Source organism: Xenopus laevis, chromosome 9_10L, assembly GCF_017654675.1.
Source record: "Xenopus laevis strain J_2021 chromosome 9_10L, Xenopus_laevis_v10.1, whole genome shotgun sequence".
NCBI lineage: Eukaryota > Metazoa > Chordata > Amphibia > Anura > Pipidae > Xenopus > Xenopus laevis.
In genome coordinates this window covers 112,022,457-112,036,740 of record NC_054387.1, presented here as the reverse complement: position 1 = coordinate 112,036,740, position 14,284 = coordinate 112,022,457, and the positions used below count along the sequence as shown (strand labels likewise).

General features: G+C 37.6%; 1 pseudogene; it reads right to left on the bottom strand.

Annotated features, from left to right (window-relative positions):
* LOC108701896 overlaps positions 1 to 14,284 on the bottom strand; it is a 180,228-nt pseudogene that overhangs the window by 31,945 nt on the left and 133,999 nt on the right.

Sequence of the window (14,284 nt, the reverse complement as noted above, 5' to 3'; positions counted from 1 at the left end):
TTTTAAAGCAAATGCAATGTAATTTAGACTATACACAGGGCAACATGGCATTGATTGCCTCAAATATTACTCAAGTTAGGCAGCATATATCATAGCGTAGCACGTCTTCAGACTTCAGTATGCATAGAATCCCCAATTATGTGTGCTGTTGTCCATAAAACCTGAAGTTGAAAATGATTATTTAATATCAGGTGTGTTACTGTACTAGTTACGTGTATTATATATGTGATATATATCTTTGCATGAGCACGGATCTGTACTAACAATACTCTTACCTGTAATATCATTCCTCCCTCCACCAAGAGGATCCATTGCAGATACAAACAAGACGTGTATAATATCTAGCCATTTTGTGTCCTTTCTGTAATACCAGTGCCCCATGTCTATCCACTGTCCCAATAATTTTATGGGCGTTTTGCGCTTCATATACCTCCTTTGCTGGCATATTTAGGTCATCTAGAGACAAACAGAGACAAATATTAGCTTAGTACCTCCAGACGTCTCATAGGACAACCACTTGAGAAATATTGGTATGAAAAAGTAGGTTTTCAGATTGTTTGGAGTTGCAAAGCATTTCTTGTTATATTTGATGCTCTCGGTCTACAAGGCTATGGGCATAACGACCAGATTACTGCATAATAATGCCTAAAATAATCCCTGACTGTCACTGAAAAAATTATATTTATGTATATGATGAAATGATAATGTAACTGTTCTACTTAAACACACACTGCGCACATGCTTCCATTTATCCATATACAATATACAGTAGCTACTGGTTGTTGTAGTCTCACCAATGTGATATAATGTAGTAGTTTTCCATGCATGTGCAGCACACTATATCAACAGTAAGGGGGTTATTTATCAAGGTCCGAATTTATCTTAATATCGGCTGCTACAAACTCCGATCTAACCCACTTGAGTTTTTAACGCATATTTATTATTACATTTTACCGAAAATTTACTCCGATTTTCAAGATTTTTTCATGAATTTTCCCCAAAATCTCAGAATTTTTCATTGGTTTCACCCAAAAGCTCCAAAAACATCGTGAAATCGTCCAAAACCCCCGACACAACCAAAAATCAATGGGACTGTTCCCATTGACTTTTATGCAACCTCGACAGGTTTGAGATGAAGTGTTTTTATATTCGGGCTTTTTAGCCGTCAGGGTTTAATAAATTCCGAAAAATTTGTGATTTTTTTTTAAAATTCCGATTTTATAAAAAAAATCACAAATTTTTCGGATTTCGGTGGAATTTAGGGTATTCGGAGCTTAGTAAATAACCCCCTTAGTATTGTTAGATACAGAATACTAAAAGAAAGAATTATGGACTAGGTAGGTATGGTATGATAAGAAGATGGAGTGAAGGAACATGAAATATAATGTCTAGACTTCAATGGATTGATATCCTCTAATGTCAACATTGTCAAGAAACAGAACAGAATGAATGTCTTTCCATAGCAGTCAATGACTGGCGAACAGCCCATCTCATAGAATACCCATGTTCTGCTAAGCACAATGAAGGTCTTTGGACTGTTCTATCTTTTCTAGGAATGTTTGAGTACAATAGCTAATTTGTACAGGAAAACAAAAGGCTGACTATACAATATGTTGTCTATACTACTGTGTAAGGTCAAGAGAACTTAATATAAACTTATCCATATATATTTCATAGGTAAATAAAGAAAAATAAGCACTTAATATTTTTTATGAGACAAAAACATGGAAAATTAAAAAAAAGAGAGTTTTTTAATGGAAAATCTTTTAGATCACAAACCTTCCTATATCTAGGTATCTAACCCACAAAAACCTTTATAACTTTATAACTGGGGGAGCAAACTGGCTGTTTCGTCTCCGATCTAACTTTGAAAAGATGATATCTTGAGACCAATTGGCCGATGTTCTTGCTAAGAAGTTAATACTGTTGGCAACATATTTGTTTTTGGGGAGTTTTATTAAAAAGCTGTTAAGTCATTGCAGATTTCCATGTTCCAGTTGGCCCAACAAACAGCATGTTTGTTGGCACTGAATGTTCCAAATACGTCTTCAAAAACAACGTCTGCCTGGCAGTCTCCATTGTAGGAATAATGAGATCTGATATCTAGAAAAACAAAAGAAAAAAATGGAATGACTTCTTTTTGATTTCATGCAGCAATGCAGAATCTTTAGCTTGTAATAATAAAACTAATATTCTAGCTCACACAATGATTACACAGATCGTCAGTCACAGATAGCAGTGTTTGTATTCAAAAAGTATAAATAACAGAGGGATGAAACAAAATAAAAGTCTCAGATGCTTTCATGCCGTGGGCGGAATAATCAGTTCTTCTTTTGTAATGTAATCATTCCACATATTCCACTGGTCACTTGCTTGTTTGTGGAAATAGAAGTCATAGACATAGCCTACCAGTCAGAAAAGAAAATGATTGCCTGTATTTTTATCATATACAAGGGTAGCAGGCTATTATAAAAGAATGGGGAACCTGGAAAAGTGCCCAAATGAGTAAAGGTGGCCATAGACTCACCGATAAGATCATAGAAAACTAATTTTCGTACAATATTTGTTGCGTGTGGTGGGAGATAAGCCATCCAATAGTTACATAGTTACATAGTTAAATTGGGTTGAAAAAAGACAAAGTCCATCAAGTTCAACCCCTCCAAATGACTATAGAGCTTAGTATCACAATAGCCTTTGATATTATGTCTGTCCAAAAAAATCATCCAAGCTATTCTTAAAGGCATTAACTGAATCAGCCATCGCAACATCACCCGGCAGTGCATTCCACAACCTCACTGTCCTGACTGTGAAGAACCCCCTACGTTGCTTCATTGAAAGTTCTTTTCTTCTAGTCTAAAGGGGAGGCCTCTGGTACGGTGATCCACTTTATGGGTAAAAAGGTCCCCTGCTATTTGTCTATAATGTCCTCTAATGTACTTGTAATGTGTAATCATGTCCCCTCACAAGCGCCTTTTTTCCAGAGAAAACAACCCCAACCTTGACAGTCTCCCCTCATAATTTAAGTCTTGCACACCTCTAACCAGTTTAGTTGCACTTAGTCTCTGCACTCTCTCCAGCTCATTTATATCCCTCTTAAGGACTGGAGTCCAAAACTGCACTGCATACTCCAGATGAGGCCTTACCAGGGACCTATAAAGAGGCAGAATTATGTTTTCATCCCTTGAGTTAATGCCCTTTTTTATGCAAGACAGAACTTTATTTGCTTTAGTAGCCACAGAATGACACTGCCCAGAATTAGACAACGTGTTATCTACAAAGACCCCTAGATCCTTCTCATTTAGGGAAACTCCCAACACACTGCCATTTAGTGTATAACTTGCATTTATATTATTTTTGCCAAATTGCATAACCTGCATTTATCAACATTGAACCTCATTTTCCAGTTTGCTGCCCAGTTTTCCAATTTAGACAAATCACTTTGCAAAGTGGCAGCATCCTGCATGGAACCTATAGTTCTGCACAATTTAGTATCATCTGCAAAAATAGAAACAGTACTTTCAATGCCCACCTCCAGGTCATTAATAAAGAAGTTGAAAAGCAAAGGACCTAGTACAGAGCCCTGCGGTACTCCACTAACAACACTGGTCCAATTAGAAAATGTTCCATTTACCACCACTCTTTGTAGTCTATCTTTTAGCCAGTTCTCTATATCGGCAGAAGACTTGGATATCGGTCGGCTCGTCGATCAGGATGGCTGGAAAATTTTGATCTGGGGCCTTTGAAGGGACCCAAACATCAGCCATTGTTAGAGCTGAATTGTCAGATACAGGTAGAATTCTATTGTTTCTGTGTATCTGACGATTCAGCTCTACACGTGTGTATTGAAACGAACAATCTTTCCTAGAAAGATCTTTTGCAGGAAAGATTGTAATTGTAACGTCTATGGCCACCTTAACATCTTGATATACTAACTGAAGAACAGCTTGATGTTTTGTTTCTCTTGATTATTAATCATTTTATTGGCTTTTAGGAAGGCTTCTAATAGTATACTGTGAGGATACTCGCCCACAGCGTCTGGGCCAATCACGCTACCGTGTTCAACTTCCACATTCTTTACGGCACATGCACAGACATGCGAACTGGTGCACCGATGTGGGGCTGCACGCAATCGTCGGCTAGACGCAGGGACATTTTGACGCCTGCGTCAAAACAACAGTGACAGAATTATAAGTTGTGATACACCTCCACCATTCGCTGCTAATTCTTCGTATTTAAGGAGGCTGAAAGATCTTGCTCATTTCCTGGTTATTTGTTTCCTGAGACCCAGGCTGATTTATCCTGCGTTTTCCTGTTGTGACCCTTGCTTGCCTACTGACTTCTGTTGACCTCTGCCTGCCTTGACCTTTCTGCCTGATCCAGAGCACGATACTCTGCCACCTGTCTCCGACCTCTTTCTTCATTGACTAAGATTCTGTCTGACCCCTTGCTACTTTGCTCCAGTTAGTCTTACAGGCTACTCTCCACTTCATGGTCCCATGTTCATACTTCAGGTGGGTTCTGTGTTGTGTGAGGCTATTTTTGTTTGCCTTCTTCTGAGATTGCTGCTACTTCCTCGCTGGATCCCTCTGCTTAGCCTGACACATTCAGTATGGTTTTTGAGATAGGTATATAGTCTCTCCACTAAAATAAAAGCTCTTATACACTGGTAGACACCTCAGATTCAGTAGAAGCACACTTACGTGGCAATGAGTCACCCAAGACTACAGAGGTCAGCAGCCTAATAATGTGCAATATTTTCTAGTATGTATTAATATTATATTTTATATGATCATTATGACAGGCAATAGACAAAGTAATTTCTATCTGAATATAAATCAAAAGCCTAGTGTTATAATATTTGTAATAAGGTGTAGTAATCAGTGGTTCAACTAGATTTAGGCTCTCAGGCCAAAGTCTGTGCAATGTACACTTGGCCAAACATGGCTAGATCCACTTATTTGGTGGGATCCTCGAATTTGGTCAGGCAAATTATCTGATCACTAGGGGTGCTATAGTTTACTGAGTCTAAATTAGTGAGGGTATTGTTTTGGGCCCAGTATGCCCCATTAGGCTTCTGGCTTGGCCAAGAATGGTCAACATAGAAAGCAATATCTGTCACCGTATGCACCATAATATGAGCTAGAAACAATTTAAACCATTCACTCAATTCCCTAATTTCCAACGTACTGTATATGCTTTTGCCTATGTGTGAATTTGAATAACCACACCAAAAATGGGCAGGTGTTTATCTATTGATATTCCCCCATAGATGTACGTATAGGGTCACCAACCAACGGGGAATAGAATGGGTCTTATCAGTGCAATTTGAAAATTCATATGTCCAGAAGTAAAGAGTCAGTTTTCACCTTTCTCTGGAAACAAGTTAAACTTTGTCAGTTTAACACTTCTGGGTCGTGGATGACGCTCATTTAATCCCATTAAAAAGTTACATTAGAAAGTATCACATTCTTCTCCACTGTCTGTATTGATAGTTCCCCCTATGATCCAAACAACTGAAAAGTGAAAGAGTCACTGGAACCATAGTTTTATCTGCTGGCTGGACATGGGTTCATTGGCTATATATATATATTTATATATATTAGAGAGAGAAAGAAAAAAAAACGAAAGAAATAAAGCAAGAAAAAGAAAGAAAACTCATTTATAGTTTTAGGCTTTTTTTTTGTATCCAATTAGGTTGTTTTCCGTTAAGTATCAGTGCTTTTCATAGTACAGGTACCTGTTATCCAGAATGATCGGGACCTGGGGTTTTCTGGAGAAGGGGTCTTTCCATACCTTAAGGGGTTATTTACTAAGCTCTGAATGCCCATAATTCGGAGCTTTCAGAGGAAAACTCATGAAAAATTCATGAAATTCTGAGCTTTTCCCGCAAAGGTAATTTTCGGGAAAATGTAATGATAAATAAGCGTGGCAAACCCGAGCGGGTTAGATCGGAATTTGTAGCAGCCGATATTGAGATAAATTCAGACCTTGATAAATAACCCCCTAAGTCTGCTATAAATTAAATGAAGCATTCATTAGACCAATAAGATTGTTTTGCCACTGATATTGATTAGTTAAATCTTAGGTGGGATCAAGTTAAAAGTATTGTTTTATTATAACAGAGAAAATGGAAATAATTTTTAAATATGTGAAGTATTTGATTATATGTGTGTCTGGGAGAAGGCCTTCCTGTGATTCAGAGCTTTCTGCATAACAGATTTCTGGATCCTATTCCTGGATGATAAATCTCTTTGCTATGAAAGAATAGAAGTCCACTCTATGAAAGAAATTTTATCGAAGATAAATCAATTATTTTGGCAAGAAGTGATATGGACAAAAACAGCTGAATCTCATTTAATGGGGTTGTTCACCTTCCAGCACTTTTTTCAGTTGAGTTTTCAGATTGTTCCCCAGAAATAAAGACTTTTCAATTACTTTCTATTTTCTATGTGTGACAGTTTTTCTAATATTGAAGTGTAAAGTGTCCTTTTTCAGCAGCTCTGGCGAGGGGGGTCGCCGACCCTGTAAACTGTTCTAAATGGACACATTTAGTTGATACATTTCTTATCTTTGTCCCTGCTGAGCAGAATTCATTACAGGATTTCATTACAGACACAGATACAATAGTTGCTAATACTCCAGAGATACTGCTGAGAAATGTATCAACTAAATGTTGCAAAATTGTAACCGTTTAGAGTCTCCGCCGAATTACTGAGCCGCCAGACTCAAACACCTGAGACAGGAACATTCAACTTTAAACTTAGATTTTGGGAAAACAGTAAAAAATTTAAAAATTGAAAGTAATTGAAAAAAGTCTATTTCTGTGGAACAGATTGAAAACAATTGAACTGAAAAAAGTGTTTAGAAGGTGAACATCCCTATTCGTTTCAAAGTGTTTTAAAAAAAAAAAACTTTGTTTTTTCAAAGTCCATCGAATGACTCCAAATAGGTTCTAGGAGGTCCTACATAGGCTAAAACCGCAATTTTGCAGTACACGATAAATTTCGATATTCAAATTTTCACATTTTATTCAAATTTGCTCAGGTTTTTTATGCTTGTTTTTTATTACATTTTCCTGCGAAAAAAATCAGATTTTTCCTATTTTTCTGGATCTTTTCATCCAATTTTCACGATTTTCTCAATTTTTTCAGAATTTTCATCCACAAATTCAGGGCACTGCACGAAACCCAGCGCACATCAAAAAATCATTGGGACTTCTCCCATTGACTTATATGCAAGCTTAACAGATCTGAGATGCTGGATTTTCTGATTCGGACTTTTCCATCCTTGGGGTTTAATAAATTCCAAAAAATTCACAATTTTTTTAAAAGTCCGGATTTATTTAAAAAAATCACAAAATTTTTGGATTCAGAGTTTAGTAAATAAGCCCCTAAAATTATCTCAAAATTCAAATTTAAAAATATATTTTTTCAATTTAACCATTGATAAATCTGCCTGTTGCTTTATCAGTTCACAAATATTTTGGATACTTGATACTGCCATATTTGTTGATAATTATTTTTGCATAAATACCGTATGTAAATCCACTGAGTGAAGTTTGGTTTAATATTATTTCTTTACTCCATCATTCTAGCTATTTTTCTTTGGATTGTGTGATTTTGAGTATATATTGAGAATATAAATAGATACCGTACATACAGCATTGTATATTCTTATCTTTTGTTTTCTTGACGTACTCAATCGACAAAACTAATTCTATTATGTTTATGGAAAATGCAATAAAAAATTATTGAAAAAAAAAAAGTCCCTGCTGCTTCTTTTGCTAGGCTGCAGCAAGTCACAGCAAGAAATAAAAGAGAAAGGAGAGAAAATAATTGCTTGTGTTCAGTTGTAATGTACTACTCACACCCACCATAACATGCAGGTTGGCAGTCTGATCTAATAAAATAGTCGGTTACTGTGTAACACACATGAGGAAAAATTTTAAACACAGTAATTACAGTTTTAGCAATATGTTGTTATTGACATGAAAACTGAAAAATAATTAGGGATGCACCGAATCCACTATTTTGATTCGGCCGAACCCCCGAATCCTTTGCGAAAGATTCGTTTGAATACCGAACCCTAATTAGCATATGCAAATTAGGGGTGGAAAGGGGAAAACATTTTATACGTGCCTTTTGGTGAATTCCTACTAACCACTACCCAGGGCACAAGATAGGCATCAACAAAGGACTGTAACAGTATTGAGCCATGATTCTTGTACAATAAGATTATTCACCTTTAAATTTACTTTTTGTATGATGTAGAGAGTGATATTCTGAGACAATTTGCAATTGGTTTTCATTTATTTATTATTTTGAGTTATTTAGCTTTTTATTCAGCAGCTGTACAGTTTGTAATTTCAGCAGTCTGGTCGCTAGGGTCCACATTCCCCTAGCAACCATGCATTGATTTGAATAAGAGACTGGAATATGATTAGGAGATGAGTAATACAATGTTGCAATAACAAATTTGTAGTCTTACAGAGCATTGTTTTTTTTTTTAGATGGGGTCTGTGTCCGCCATTTGAAAGCTGGAAAGAGTCAGAAGAAGAAGGCAAATAATTTGAAAACTATAAAAAATAAATAATAAAGACCAACTGAATAATTGTTTAGAATTGGCCATTCTATAACATATTAAAAGTTAATTTGAAGGTGAACCACCCCTTTAATCGTAGGTTAATCGCGGGTTTTCCTGCCCTCCCCTGCATTCCCGTCCCCGTTCAGCCGCAGGGGAGGGCAGGAGTAGATGCACTCAATTATTTTGAAGGGGGCTGTACTCACACAGACGCATGTGAAATTCAACATGCTGCGTCCCACCTGCGTTTGGCGCTTACATGCATCTGTGTGAGTACAGCCCCCTTCACAATAATTGAGTGGGTCTACTCCTGCGCTCCCCTGCGGCTGAACGGGGAAGGGAACGCAGGGGAGCGCAGGAAAAAACGCCCGTGTGTAAGAGCCCTTACAGATTTATTTCAGCTCATAAACTCAATCCAAAATCTCACAGTCTTTGGCATACAATTAGTTACTTAATGACATTTTCATTACGCTGTTTTGTCGATTTACGTGATGTGTTTTTCAGGAAAGAGACATCCAGTCAGCAAGTGTTCAAGTGAGCTCTGCACTGTCTTATCACTTAAATTGTCAGGAAAAAGCCCACCGCACGTCTGGGCTTGAAATACAGAGACTAAACTTTGTAATACCATATAAGATATGTGCTTATCCTCACAAGGAAACAGACAGGCTTACCGAGCAGACAGGTGTACAGTCTCATAATGCTATATGCCTGGGGAATACGAGACGTATACACTACAAATTTGCATTCCAAGTGGATAAAATCCAAGCAGGGTTGAAGGATCCGGTCGAACATGTCAGAGATCTGAAAAGAAAGAATAATGTTGAAATGTTACTATGAATGAAGAAGGGTCTTGACAAAAGGCTGATCCTACAAGTGAGGCCTGAACTGAAGAGAGAAATGTAGATAAGCAAACAATGGAGAACTGCACAGTGCATAGGAATGTATACAGAAAATCATGCCACATTATAACCTGGTGATCTCATATGCAGCTTTAAAGGAACATTAACACTAAAAAATGCTAAACTGTTTAAAGTAATGAAAATATAATGTAGGTTTGTGATGCACTAGTACAACTGGTGTGTTTGTCTCAGAAACACTACAATAGTTTATATAAACAAGCTGCTATGTAGCCATGGGGGCAGCTATTAAAAGCTGAAAAAAAAGAAAAGGCTTTGTGATTTTCAAAACTTAGAGGAAAGGGCTGAGGGATTTTTCAAAACATATCTGTTATCTACAGTGTATGGAGTGGCTGCCCCATTGCTACACAGCAGCTTGTTTATATGAGCTATAATAGTGTTTCTGAAGCAAACACATCCGTTTTACCAGTGCAGGGCAACACTGCATTATATTTTCATTCCTTTTTTTGGTGTTATTGTTCCTTTAAGCCACATTTCTCTGTATACAAGGATAAGACAGGGGCATTTAAGACAGCTGACACTGGTTAGTGGGGAAATGCTGTATGCAGCTGACCCACCTCTTTCTTAAACACTGGAAATGCTGCTTTCTCCTTATTGGCACAAGCCACAGGTTACATTAGACCAGGGATCTCCAACCTTTTGAACTCATGAGCAACAATCAGAAGTAAAAGGAGTTGGGGAGCAACACAAGCATGAAAAAATGTTCTTGGGGTGTCAAATAAGGGCTGTGATTGGCCATTTGGTAGCCCCTATGTGGATTGTCAACCTACATTGAGGTAAGCACCTGCCTTGAGGCCACTGGGAGCAACATCCAAGGGGTTAGAGAGCAACATGTTAGAGTCCTGCAGCGGGTCGGGTACCCGCGGGTTACCCGCAAAAACCTCTGGTACCCTGTGGGTTGCGTCTAGAAGTTCCAGGTGTGGGTATAGACGCGGGTCGGCGGTTCTGCTGGTTTGCTGTTCGCGGGACGGCCGCAGGTCTTCTCAATATCGATATTTACTCCTTTTTTCTGGTCACGTCTACTTCAGATGACATCACCATTCCGGTTTACAATGACAGCATTTCCTGTTTTACTCCTTTTTTTTTTATCACATCTACTTCCGATGATGTCACTTCCAGTTTACAATGACAGCACTTCCTGATTCATGATGGGCCGAGGGTCCGGGTTGCGGATAAAGGACTTGCGGGTCGGGTAGCAGGTCCAAGTGGGTAAGAATGCGGGTTGCGGGCCCGGGTTGCAGGTTGCGGGTACAGGTTGGATATGGGTTACAAAAAATGGACCCGAGCAGGACTCTACAACTCTCACAAGCTACTGGTTGGAAATCACTGCATTAGGGTATCATTGGGTCACCAAAGTCACTAGTGTGAATATGTACCTACTACATATGTAATGAACATACCTGGATGCTAGATACCCTGCTATTAAATGGCACACTTTTAAATAGGAACTATTAATACATAACTGCAATCAAAAGGTTATTCTCATTGATTTAAAGGGGTTGTTCACCTTCCAAACACTTTTTTTCAGTCGAGTTTTTTTCAGATTGTTCACCATAATCAAAGGCTTTTTTCTTTGCTTTCCATCCTTTATTTTTTACCGTTTTCCCCAAACTGTAAGTTTAAAGTTTAATGTTACGCGTCTCTGGTGTTTGTCTGGCAGCTCAGTGATCCAGGAGAATTCTGCAATGTTACAATTTGCCACATTTACTTGATACAATTAGTTGATACATTTCTCAGCTGTGGAATATTAGCAACTATTGTATCAATTCTAACAGCTGCCTTTAAAGGGGTTGTTCACCTTCAAACAACTAGTTGTTTTCAGAAAGATCACCAGAAATAACTGTTTCCAATTACTTTCTATTTTCTATGTTTGACCATTTTTCTAATATTGAAGTGTAAAGTGTAATTTTTCACCTTCTAAAGCAGCTCTGGGAAGAGGGGTCACCGACCCTATAAACTGATCTAAATTGATACATTTGGGGGCAGATGTATCAAGGGTCGAATATCGAGGGTTAATTAACCCTCGATATTCGACTGCCGAATTAAAATCCTTCGACTTCGAAGTCTAAGGATTTTGCACAATTCGTTCAATCGAACAATCGAAGGAATAATCGTTCGATCAAACGATTCGAAGGATTTTACTCCATCGATCGAAGGATTATCCTTCGATCATAAAATTGTTAGCAAGCCTATGGGGACCTTCCCCATAGGCTAACATTGGCCTCGGTAGGTTTTAGGTGGCAAACTAGGGGGTCGAAGAAATTTTAAAAGAGACAGTACTTCGAATATTGAATAGTCGAATAGTCGAACGATTTTTAGTTTGAATCGTTCGATTTGAAGGTCGTAGTCAAAGGTCGAAGTAGCCAATTCGATGGTCGAAGTAGCCAAAAAAACCATTCGAAATTCGAACTATTTTTCCTATATTCCTTCACTCGAATTTAGTGAATCGGCCCTTTAGTGGATACATTTCTAATCTTTGCTGAGCAGAATCTCTGGGTTTCATTACAGGCAGCTGTTAGAATTGATACAATAGTTGCTGATACTCCAGAGATGCTGCTGCGAAATGTATCAACTAAATGTTACAAAATTTTAACAGTTTAAAATCTGCACCTGAATTACTGAGCTGTCAGACTCAAACACCAGAGACACGAACATTCAACTTTAAACTTAGATTTTGGAAAAACAGTAAAAAATTAAAAGTGGAGAGTAATTGAAAAAAGTCTTTATTTCTGGGGAATAATCTGAAAACAACTGAACTGCAAAAAGTGTTTGGAAGGTGAACCACCTTAACTAGTGTTTTCCTATGAGAGATTCCCTTTAGCTTTATTCTGTTATTCTGTAAAATGCAGCCGATTGAACACTTGGAAGAACAACACCAGAAGCTGTTGCGTTTAAATCCCAAATGAGTTAAATCTTCAGACAGAACTGAAATCCGACAGATGCAACAATCTGTAATATTGATCTACTGTTGATTTTTTTTCTCAATTCTAAAATGGAATCGTAAGTGAGCTGAGCTCCCGGTATTTATGAAATCATCCTGTAATAGAAACAAAAGAGCATTAATGGAAACGTCAAAGCAAATAATGAGGGAACAATCAAGCTGCCAGGGCTTTATTTGATTACAGCTGGCTGATATGGACTCCCCACCATCTCTCTGTGTTCACTTGTGAGGTTTCCAGGCAGGGTGTTCATGTAGGAGTCTTGTAAAGGTTTCCAGCCGAGCTGATGAGGCTCCATGTAGATCATACAATACCTTGTGGAATACACACACACATATTAAAGTACAACATAGGGTAATGGCACTGCATTCATTTAGCATCTAAAGTAAATAGCAATTACCTGCTCACGGTGGCTGGGGATGCCTGCTCCAATAAGATTAAACTCATTTTTGCACTCATCTGGATTATTTCTCCACTCATCAAACACAGCTAAGAAAAACATTTTAAATCCTCATTAATATTGTGTCCCTGGTAAGGACCCAACGTTTTTTTACATTAATATGCAGAACTCATAAGACAGTTTGCGTTAAAATATAGTATATATTATATAGCAGAAAATGCAGTAAATACATTAACCTTTCACTGAACTGATATAAAGCCCCTTTGTAAATATAGAAGTATTGTACAGGTATGGCATCTGTTCTCTGGAAACCCATTATCCAGAGTGCTCCGAATTACAGGAAGGCCATCTTCCATAGAAGCCATTTTAAGCAATTCATTCAGAATTTTAAAATCATAACATTTTTCTCTGTAATAATAAATCAGTACCTTGTACTTGATGCTGACTAAGATATAATTAATCCTTATTGGTGGAAAAACAATCCCATTGAGTTTATTTAATGTTTAAGAAATTATTTTAGTTAACTTAAAGTATGGAGATCCAAATTACAGAAAGGTCCCTTATGTGGAAAACTCTAGGTCCCAAGCATTCTGGATAATAGATCCCATACCCGTAGTAATAAAGCTTGGGTGCATGCCAAATAACAAATAGTAGATATCAAATGATTACAATTATTTGTCTAGTAAGTGGTCGCAAGAATCCACCTACCTTTTAATTTTATATATATATATATATATATATAAAGCTCCGCATTATGGAAAGGCCGTCTCCCATAGACTCCATTTTATCCAAATAATCCATATTTTTAAAAATTATTTCCTTTTTCTCTGTAATAATAAAATGGTACCTTGATCCAAACTAAGATATAATTAATCCTTATTGGAAGCAACACAATCCTATTGGGTTTATTTAATGTTTACATGATATTCTAGTAACATAGTAAGTTTTTTTTTTAACCTGCCTAACTGCCAGTTGATCCAGATGAAGGCAAAAAAAACACCCAATTTGCCTCAGAGGGGGAAAAACTTTCTTCCTGACTCCAAAATGGCAATCGGACTAGTGCCTGCAATTCCTCACAAACGCCTTTTTGGTTTTAAACGCCTTAAGGGTTTTAGCGCTGCTTAACAATTAATTCACATGCAACACTCGCTTAGCAGCTCCCACACTCGCTTTGAATTCACAAATTGTTTATTAAAGGGGAACGCCACAAAAACTAAACTTAAGCTTTTTGAAGAGTAAACAAAATTTCAAGAAACTTTGCTATATACATAATTTAAAAAAACATACAGACTTTTCATGATTTTTATGGTTTGGAACAGTTCCCTAAGCCTAGCCCTCTGCTCTCCTGCTGATTTGTCTGACTACTTTGCTGAGCTGGCTGGCTACTGTTACTTTGTATCAACAGCCTGCATCCTCCAAACCCCACAATTCCCTGCACTGGTGATTTC